Source organism: Scyliorhinus torazame, chromosome 26 (genome assembly GCF_047496885.1).
Source record: "Scyliorhinus torazame isolate Kashiwa2021f chromosome 26, sScyTor2.1, whole genome shotgun sequence".
NCBI lineage: Eukaryota > Metazoa > Chordata > Chondrichthyes > Carcharhiniformes > Scyliorhinidae > Scyliorhinus > Scyliorhinus torazame.
The window spans coordinates 37,075,649-37,088,188 of record NC_092732.1 but is presented as its reverse complement, the minus strand read 5'-3'; the positions used below and the strand labels follow the sequence as shown (position 1 = coordinate 37,088,188).

General features: G+C 59.5%; 1 protein-coding gene across 1 annotated transcript in view; it reads right to left on the bottom strand.

The window, feature by feature from the left end:
* LOC140402973 (atrial natriuretic peptide receptor 1-like) overlaps positions 1 to 12,540 on the bottom strand; it is a 107,014-nt gene that overhangs the window by 17,994 nt on the left and 76,480 nt on the right. The gene's annotated exons all lie outside the window — the stretch shown is intronic.

Genomic DNA, 12,540 nt, shown 5'->3' with positions numbered 1-12,540 from the left:
ACTCTCACTGGGGTACGGGTCCCACACACACTGACTCTCACTGGGGTACGGGGCCCACACACACTAACTCTTACTGGGGTACGGGTTCCACACACACTGACTCTCACTGGGGTACGGGTCCCATACACACTGACTCTCACTGGGGTACGGGTTCCACACACACTGACTCTCACTGGGGTATGGGTCCCACACACACTGACTCTCACTGGGGTACGGGTCCCACACACACTGAATCTCACTGGGGTACGGGACCCACACACACTGACTCTCACTGGGGTACGGGTTCCACACACACTGACTCTCACTGGGGTACGGGTCCCACACACACTGACACTCACTGGGGCACGGGTCCCACACACACTGACTCTCACTGGGGTAGGGGTCCCACACACACTGACTCTCACTGGGGTACGGGTTCCACACACACTGACTCTCACTGGGGTACGGGTTCCACACACACTGACTCTCACTGGGGCACGGGTCCCACACACACTGACTCTCACTGGGGTACGGGTCCCTCACACACTGACTCTCACTGTGGTACGGGTTCCACACACACTGACTCTCGCTGGGGTACGGGTCCCACACACACCGACTCTCACTGGGGTACGGGTCCCACACACACTGACTCTCACTGGGGTACGGGTCCCACACACACTGACTCTCACTGGGGCACGGGTCCCACACACACTGACTCTCACTGGAGTACGGGTCCCACACACAATGACTCTCACTGGGGTACGGGTCCCACACACACTGACCCTCACTGGGGTACGATTCCCACACACACTGACTCTCACTGGGGTACGGGCCCCACACACACTGACTCTCACTGGGGCATGGGTCCCACACACACTGACTCTCACTGGGGTATGGGTTCCACACACACTGGCTCTCACTGGGGTACGGGTCCCACACACACTGACTCTCACTGGGGTACGGGTCCCACACTCACTGACTCTCACTGGGGTACGGGTCCCACACACACTGACTCTCACTGGGGTACGGGTTCCACACACACACTGACTCTCACTGGGGTACGGGTCCCACACGCACTGACTCTCACTGGGGTACGGGTTCCACACACACTGACTCTCACTGGGGTACGGGTGCCATACACACTGACTCTCACTGGGGTACGGGTCCCCCACACGCTGACTGTCACTGGGGTACGGGTCCCTCACACACTGACTCTCACTGGGGTACGGGTCACACACACACTGACTCTCACTGGGGTACGGGTCCCACACACACTGCCTCTCACTCGGGTACGGGTTCCACACACACTGACTCTCACTGGGGTACGGGTCCCACACACACTGACTCTCACTGGGGTACGGGTCCCACACACACTGACTCTCACTGGGGTATGGGTTCCACACACACTGGCTCTCACTGGGGTACGGGTCCCACACACACTGACTCTCACTGGGGTACGGGTTCCACACACACTGACTCTCACTGGGGTACGGGTCCCACACACACTGACTCTCACTGGGGTACGGGTTCCACACAAACTGACTCACTGGGGTACGGGTCCCACACATACTGACTCTCACTGGGGTATGGGTCCCACACACACTGACTCTCACTGGGGTACGGGTCCCACACATACTGACTGTCACTGGGGTACGGGTCCCACACACACTGACTCTCACTGGGGTACGGGTCCCACACACACTGACTCTCACTGGGGTACGGGTCCCACACACACTGACTCTCACTGGGGTACGGGTTCCACACACACTGGCTCTCACTGGGGTATGGGTCCCACACACACTGACTCTCACTGGGGTACGGGTTCCACACACACTGACTCTCACTGGGGTACGGGTCCCACACACACTGACTCTCACTGGGGTACGGGTTCCACACACACTGACTCTCACTGGGGTACGGGTCCCACACACACTGTCTCTCACTGGGGTACGCGTCCCACACAAACTGACTCACTGGGGTACGGGTCCCACACATACTGACTCTCACTGGGGTATGTGTCCCACACACACTGACTCTCACTGGGGTACGGGTCCCACACATACTGACTGTCACTGGGGTACGGGTCCCACACACTGACTCTCACTGGGGTACGGGTTCCACACACACTGACTCTCACTGGGGTACGGGTCCCACACACACTGACTCTCACTAGGGTACAGGTCCCACACACACTGACTCTCACTGGGGTATGGGTCCCACACTCACTGACTCTCACTGGGGTACGGGTCCCACACACACCGACTCTCACTGGGGTACGGGTTCCACACACATTGACTCTCACTGGGGTACGGGTCCCACACACACTGACTCTCTCACTGGGGTACGGGTTCCACACACACTGACTCGTACTGGGGTACGGGTCCCACACACACTGACTCTCACTGGGGTACGGGTCCTACACACACTGACTCTCACTGGGGTACGGGTCCCACACACACTGACTCTCACTGGGGTACGGGTCCCACACACACTGACTCTCACTGGGGTACGGGTCCCACACACACTGACTCTCACTGGGGTACGGGTCCCCCACACACTGACTCTCACTGGGGTACGGGTCCCACACACACTGACTCTCACTGGGGTACGGGTCCCACACACACTGACTCTCACTGGGATACGGGTCCCACACACACTGACTCTCACTGGGTTACGGGTTCCACACACACTGACTCTCACTGGGGTAGGGGTCCCACACACACTGACTCTCACTGGGGTACGGGTCCCACACACACTGACTCTCACTGAGGTACGGGTCCCACACACACTGACTCTCACTGGGGTACGGGCCCCACACACACTGACTCTCACTGGGGTACGGGTTCCACACACACTGACTCTCACTGGGGTAGGGGTCCCACACACACTGACTCTCACTGGGGTACGGGTCCCACACACACTGACTCTCACTGGGGTACGGGCCCCACACACACTGACTCTCACTGAGGTACTGGTCCCACACACACTGACTCTCACTGGGGTACGGGTCCCACACACATTGAATCTCACTGGGGTACGGGTCCCACACACACTGACTCTCACTGGGGTACGGGTCCCACACACACTGACCCTCACTGGGGTACGGGTCCCACACACACTGACTCTCACTGGGGTACGGCTTCCACACACACTGACTCTCACTGGGGTACGGGTCCCACACACACTGACTCTCACTGGGGTACGGGTCCCACACACACTGACTCTCACTGGGGTACGGGTCCCACACACACTGACTCTCACTGGGGTACGGGTCCCACACACACTGACTCTCACTGGGGTACGGGGTCCCACACACACTGACTCTCACTGGGGTACGGGTCCCACACACACTGACTCTCACTGGGGTACGGGTCCCACACACACTGACTCTCACTGGGGTACGGGTCCCACACACACTGACTCTCACTGGGGTACGGGTCCCACACACACTGACTCTCACTGGGGTACAGGTCCCACACACACTGACTCTCACTGGGTTACGGGTTCCACACACACTGACTCTCACTGGGGTACGGGTCCCACACACACTGACTCTCACTGGGGTACGGGTCCCACACACACTGACTCTCACTGGGGTACAGGTCCCACACACACTGACTCTCACTGGGGTAGGGGTCCCACACACACTGACTCTCACTGGGGTAGGGGTTCCACACACACTGACTCTCACTGGGGTACGGGTCCCACACACACTGATTCTCACTGGGGTACGGGTTCCACACACACTGACTCTCACTGGGGTACGGGTCCCACACACACTGACTCTCACTGGGGTACGGTTTCCACACACACTGACTCTCACTGGGGTACGGGTCCCACACACACTGACTCTCACTGGGGTACGGGTCCCACACACACTGACTCTCACTGGGGTACAGGTCCCACACACACTGACTCTCAATGGGGTACGGGTCCCACACACACTGACTCTCACTGGGGTACAAGTCCCACACACACACTGACTCTCACTGGGGTACGGGTCCCACACACACTGACTCTCACTGGGGTACGGGTCCCACACACACTGACTCTCACTGGGGTACAAGTCCTACACACACACTGACTCTCACTGGGGTACGTGTCCCACACACACTGACTCTCACTGGGGTACGGGTCCCACACACACACTGACTCTCACTGGGGTACGGGTCCCACACACACTGACTCTCACTGGGGTACGGGTCCCACACACACTGACTCTCACTGGGGTACGGGTCCCACACACACTGACTCTCTGGGGTGCAGGTCCCACACACACTGACTCTCACTGGGGTACGGGACCCACATACACTGACTCTCACTGGGGTACGGGTCCCACACTCACTGACTCTCTGGGGTGCAGCTCCCACACACACTGACTCTCACTGGGGTACGAGTCCCACATACACTGACTCTCAATGGGGTACGGGTCCCACACACACTGACTCTCACTGGGGTACGGGTTCCACACACACTGACTCTCACTGGGGTAGGGGTCCCACACACACTGACTCTCACTGGGGTACGGGTCCCACACACACTGACTCTCACTGGGGTAGGGGTTCCACACACACTGACTCTCACTGGGGAACGGGTCCCACACACACACTGACTCTCACTGGGGTACGGGTTCCACACACACACTGACTCTCACTGGGGTACGGGTCCCACACACACTGACTCTCACTGGGGTACGGGTCCCACACACACTGACTCTCACTGGGGTACGGGTCCCACACACACTGACTCTCACTGGGGTACGGGTCCCACACACACTGACTCTCACTGGGGTACGGGTCCCACACACACTGACTCTCACTGGGGTACGGGTCCCACACACACTGACTCTCACTGGGGTACGGGTCCCACACACACTGACTCTCACTGGGATACGGGTCCCACACACACGGACTCTCACTGGGGTATGGGTCCCACACACACTGACTCTCACTGGGGTACGGGTCCCACATACACTGACTCTCACTGGGGTACGGGTCCCACACACACGGACTCTCACTGGGGTACGGGTCCCACACACACTGACTCTCACTGGGGTACGGGTCCCACACACACTGACTCTCACTGGAGTACGGGTCACACACACACTGACTCTCTGGGGTGCAGGTCCCACACACACTGACCCTCACTGGGGTACGGGTCCCACACACACTGACCCTCACTGGAGTTCGGGTCTCACACACACTGACTCTCACTGGGGTACGGGATCCGACACACACTGACTCTCACTGGGGTACGGGTCCCACACACACTGACTCTCACTGGTGTACGGGTCCCACACACACTGACACTCACTGGGGTACAGTCCCACACACACTGACTCTCACTGGGGTACAGTCCCACACACACTGACTCTCACTGGGGTACAGTCCCACACACACTGACTCTCACTGGGGTACGGGTCCCACACACACTGACCCTCACTGGGGTATGGGTCCCACACACACTGACTCTCACTGGGGTACGGGTCCCACACACACTGACTCTCACTGGGGTACGGGTCGCACACACACTGACTCTCACTGGGGTACGGGATCCCACACACACTGACTCTCACTGGGGTACGGCTCCCACACACACTAACTCTCACTGGGGTACGGGTCCCACACACACTGACTCTCACTGGGGTACGGGTCCCACACACTGACCCTCACTGGGGTGCGGGTCCCACACACACTGACTCTCACTGGGGTACGGGTCCCACACGCACACTGACTCTCACTGGGGTACGGATCCCACACACACTGACTCTCACTGGGGTATGGGTCCCACATACACTGACTCTTACTGGGGTACGGGTCCCACACACACTGACTCTCACTGGGGCACGGGTCCCACACACACTGACTCTCACTGGGGGACAGCTCCCACACACACTGACCCTCACTGGGGTACGGGTCCCACACACACTGACTCTCACTGGTGTAGGGGTCCCACACACACTGACTCTCACTGGGGTACGGGTCCCACACACACTGGCTCTCACTGGGGTATGGGTCCCACACACACTGACCCTCACTGGGGTACGGGTCCCACACACACACTGACTCTCACTGGGGTACGGGTCCCACACACACTGACTCTCACTGGGGTACGGATCCCGCACACACTGACCCTCACTGGAGTACGGGTCCCACACACACTGACTCTCACTGGGATACGGGTCCCACACACACGGACTCTCACTGGGGTATGGGTCCCACACACACTGACTCTCACTGGGGTACGGGACCCACACACACACTGAGTCTCACTGGGGTACGGGTCCCACATACACTGACTCTCACTGGGGTACGGGTCCCACACACACGGACTCTCACTGGGGTACGGGTCCCACACACACTGACTCTCACTGGGGTACGGGTTCCACACACACTGACTCTCACTGGAGTACGGGTCACACACACACTGACTCTCTGGGGTGCAGGTCCCACACACACTGACCCTCACTGGGGTACGGGTCCCACACACACTGACCCTCACTGGAGTACGGGTCTCACACACACTGACTCTCACTGGGGTACGGGATCCCACACACACTGACTCTCACTGGGGTACGGGTCCCACACACACTGACTCTCACTGGGGTACGGGTCCCACACACACTGACACTCACTGGGGTACAGTCCCACACACACTGACTCTCACTGGGGTACAGTCCCACACACACTGACTCTCACTGGGGTACAGTCCCACACACACTGACTCTCACTGGGGTACGGGTCCCACACACACTGACCCTCACTGGGGTACGGGTCCCACACACACTGACTCTCACTGGGGTACGGGTCCCACACACTGACCCTCACTGGGGTGCGGGTCCCACACACACTGACTCTCACTGGGGTACGGGTCCCACACGCACACTGACTCTCACTGGGGTACGGATCCCACACACACTGACTCTCACTGGGGTATGGGTCCCACATACACTGACTCTTACTGGGGTACGGGTCCCACACACACTGACTCTCACTGGGGCACGGGTCCCACACACACTGACTCTCACTGGGGGACAGCTCCCACACACACTGACCCTCACTGGGGTACGGGTCCCACACACACTGACTCTCACTGGTGTAGGGGTCCCACACACACTGACTCTCACTGGGGTATGGGTCCCACACACACTGGCTCTCACTGGGGTATGGGTCCCACACACACTGACCCTCACTGGGGTACGGGTCCCACACACACACTGACTCTCACTGGGGTACGGGTCCCACACACACTGACTCTCACTGGAGTACGGATCCCGCACACACTGACCCTCACTGGAGTACGGGTCCCACACACACTGACTCTCACTGGGGTACGGGTCCCACACACACTGACCCTCACTGGAGTACGGGTCCCACACACACTGACTCTCACTGGGGTACGGGATCCCACACACACTGACTCTCACTGGGGTACGGGTCCTACACACACTGACTCTCACTGGGGTACGGGTCCCAGACACACTGACTCTCACTGAGGTACGGGCCCCACACACACTGACTCTCACTGGGGTACAGTCCCACACTCACTGACTCTCACTGGGGTACAGTCCCACACACACTGACTCTCACTGGGGTACGGGTCCCACACACACTGACCCTCACTGGAGTACGGGTCCCACACACTGACTCTCACTGGGGTACGGGTCCCACACACACTGACTCTCACTGGGGTACGGGTCCCACACACACTGACTCTCACTGGGGTACGGGTCCCACTCACACTGACTCTCACTGGGGTACTGGTCCCACACACACTGACTCTCACTGGGGTACGGGTCCCACACACAGTGACTCTCACTGGGGTACGGGTCCCAGACACACTGACTCTCACTGGGGTACAGTCCCACACACACTGACTCTCACTGGGGTACAGTCCCACACACACTGACACTCACTGGGGTACAGTCCCACACACACTGACTCTCACTGGGGTACGGGCCCCACACACACTGACTCTCACTGGGGTACAGTCCCACACACACTGACTCTCACTGGGGTACAGTCCCACACACACTGACTCTCACTGGGGTACGGGTCCCAGACACACTGACTCTTACTGGGGTACGCGTCCCACACACATTGAATCTCACTGGGGTACGGGTCCCACACACACTGACTCTCACTGGGGTACGGGTCCCACACACACTGACCCTCACTGGGGTACGGGTCCCACACACACTGACTCTCACTGGGGTACGGCTTCCACACACACTGACTCTCACTGGGGTACGGGTCCCACACACACTGACTCTCACTGGGGTACGGGTCCCACACACACTGACTCTCACTGGGGTACGGGTCCCACACACACTGACTCTCACTGGGGTACGGGTCCCACACACACTGACTCTCACTGGGGTACGGGGTCCCACACACACTGACTCTCACTGGGGTACGGGTCCCACACACACTGACTCTCACTGGGGTACGGGTCCCACACACACTGACTCTCACTGGGGTACGGGTCCCACACACACTGACTCTCACTGGGGTACGGGTCCCACACACACTGACTCTCACTGGGGTACAGGTCCCACACACACTGACTCTCACTGGGTTACGGGTTCCACACACACTGACTCTCACTGGGGTACGGGTCCCACACACACTGACTCTCACTGGGGTACGGGTCCCACACACACTGACTCTCACTGGGGTACAGGTCCCACACACACTGACTCTCACTGGGGTAGGGGTCCCACACACACTGACTCTCACTGGGGTAGGGGTTCCACACACACTGACTCTCACTGGGGTACGGGTCCCACACACACTGATTCTCACTGGGGTACGGGTTCCACACACACTGACTCTCACTGGGGTACGGGTCCCACACACACTGACTCACTGGGGTACGGTTTCCACACACACTGACTCTCACTGGGGTACGGGTCCCACACACACTGACTCTCACTGGGGTACGGGTCCCACACACACTGACTCTCACTGGGGTACAGGTCCCACACACACTGACTCTCAATGGGGTACGGGTCCCACACACACTGACTCTCACTGGGGTACAAGTCCCACACACACACTGACTCTCACTGGGGTACGGGTCCCACACACACTGACTCTCACTGGGGTACGGGTCCCACACACACTGACTCTCACTGGGGTACAAGTCCTACACACACACTGACTCTCACTGGGGTACGTGTCCCACACACACTGACTCTCACTGGGGTACGGGTCCCACACACACACTGACTCTCACTGGGGTACGGGTCCCACACACACTGACTCTCACTGGGGTACGGGTCCCACACACACTGACTCTCACTGGGGTACGGGTCCCACACACACTGACTCTCTGGGGTGCAGGTCCCACACACACTGACTCTCACTGGGGTACGGGACCCACATACACTGACTCTCACTGGGGTACGGGTCCCACACTCACTGACTCTCTGGGGTGCAGCTCCCACACACACTGACTCTCACTGGGGTACGAGTCCCACATACACTGACTCTCAATGGGGTACGGGTCCCACACACACTGACTCTCACTGGGGTACGGGTTCCACACACACTGACTCTCACTGGGGTAGGGGTCCCACACACACTGACTCTCACTGGGGTACGGGTCCCACACACACTGACTCTCACTGGGGTAGGGGTTCCACACACACTGACTCTCACTGGGGAACGGGTCCCACACACACACTGACTCTCACTGGGGTACGGGTTCCACACACACACTGACTCTCACTGGGGTACGGGTCCCACACACACTGACTCTCACTGGGGTACGGGTCCCACACACACTGACTCTCACTGGGGTACGGGTCCCACACACACTGACTCTCACTGGGGTACGGGTCCCACACACACTGACTCTCACTGGGGTACGGGTCCCACACACACTGACTCTCACTGGGGTACGGGTCCCACACACACTGACTCTCACTGGGGTACGGGTCCCACACACACTGACTCTCACTGGGATACGGGTCCCACACACACGGACTCTCACTGGGGTATGGGTCCCACACACACTGACTCTCACTGGGGTACGGGTCCCACACACACACTGAGTCTCACTGGGGTACGGGTCCCACATACACTGACTCTCACTGGGGTACGGGTCCCACACACACGGACTCTCACTGGGGTACGGGTCCCACACACACTGACTCTCACTGGGGTACGGGTCCCACACACACTGACTCTCACTGGAGTACGGGTCACACACACACTGACTCTCTGGGGTGCAGGTCCCACACACACTGACCCTCACTGGGGTACGGGTCCCACACACACTGACCCTCACTGGAGTTCGGGTCTCACACACACTGACTCTCACTGGGGTACGGGATCCGACACACACTGACTCTCACTGGGGTACGGGTCCCACACACACTGACTCTCACTGGTGTACGGGTCCCACACACACTGACACTCACTGGGGTACAGTCCCACACACACTGACTCTCACTGGGGTACAGTCCCACACACACTGACTCTCACTGGGGTACAGTCCCACACACACTGACTCTCACTGGGGTACGGGTCCCACACACACTGACCCTCACTGGGGTATGGGTCCCACACACACTGACTCTCACTGGGGTACGGGTCCCACACACACTGACTCTCACTGGGGTACGGGTCGCACACACACTGACTCTCACTGGGGTACGGGATCCCACACACACTGACTCTCACTGGGGTACGGCTCCCACACACACTAACTCTCACTGGGGTACGGGTCCCACACACACTGACTCTCACTGGGGTACGGGTCCCACACACTGACCCTCACTGGGGTGCGGGTCCCACACACACTGACTCTCACTGGGGTACGGGTCCCACACGCACACTGACTCTCACTGGGGTACGGATCCCACACACACTGACTCTCACTGGGGTATGGGTCCCACATACACTGACTCTTACTGGGGTACGGGTCCCACACACACTGACTCTCACTGGGGCACGGGTCCCACACACACTGACTCTCACTGGGGGACAGCTCCCACACACACTGACCCTCACTGGGGTACGGGTCCCACACACACTGACTCTCACTGGTGTAGGGGTCCCACACACACTGACTCTCACTGGGGTACGGGTCCCACACACACTGGCTCTCACTGGGGTATGGGTCCCACACACACTGACCCTCACTGGGGTACGGGTCCCACACACACACTGACTCTCACTGGGGTACGGGTCCCACACACACTGACTCTCACTGGGGTACGGATCCCGCACACACTGACCCTCACTGGAGTACGGGTCCCACACACACTGACTCTCACTGGGATACGGGTCCCACACACACGGACTCTCACTGGGGTATGGGTCCCACACACACTGACTCTCACTGGGGTACGGGACCCACACACACACTGAGTCTCACTGGGGTACGGGTCCCACATACACTGACTCTCACTGGGGTACGGGTCCCACACACACGGACTCTCACTGGGGTACGGGTCCCACACACACTGACTCTCACTGGGGTACGGGTTCCACACACACTGACTCTCACTGGAGTACGGGTCACACACACACTGACTCTCTGGGGTGCAGGTCCCACACACACTGACCCTCACTGGGGTACGGGTCCCACACACACTGACCCTCACTGGAGTACGGGTCTCACACACACTGACTCTCACTGGGGTACGGGATCCCACACACACTGACTCTCACTGGGGTACGGGTCCCACACACACTGACTCTCACTGGGGTACGGGTCCCACACACACTGACACTCACTGGGGTACAGTCCCACACACACTGACTCTCACTGGGGTACAGTCCCACACACACTGACTCTCACTGGGGTACAGTCCCACACACACTGACTCTCACTGGGGTACGGGTCCCACACACACTGACCCTCACTGGGGTACGGGTCCCACACACACTGACTCTCACTGGGGTACGGGTCCCACACACTGACCCTCACTGGGGTGCGGGTCCCACACACACTGACTCTCACTGGGGTACGGGTCCCACACGCACACTGACTCTCACTGGGGTACGGATCCCACACACACTGACTCTCACTGGGGTATGGGTCCCACATACACTGACTCTTACTGGGGTACGGGTCCCACACACACTGACTCTCACTGGGGCACGGGTCCCACACACACTGACTCTCACTGGGGGACAGCTCCCACACACACTGACCCTCACTGGGGTACGGGTCCCACACACACTGACTCTCACTGGTGTAGGGGTCCCACACACACTGACTCTCACTGGGGTATGGGTCCCACACACACTGGCTCTCACTGGGGTATGGGTCCCACACACACTGACCCTCACTGGGGTACGGGTCCCACACACACACTGACTCTCACTGGGGTACGGGTCCCACACACACTGACCCTCACTGGAGTACGGGTCCCACACACTGACTCTCACTGGGGTACGGGTCCCACACACACTGACTCTCACTGGGGTACGGGTCCCACACACACTGACTCTCACTGGGGTACGGGTCCCACTCACACTGACTCTCACTGGGGTACTGGTCCCACACACACTGACTCTCACTGGGGTACGGGTCCCACACACAGTG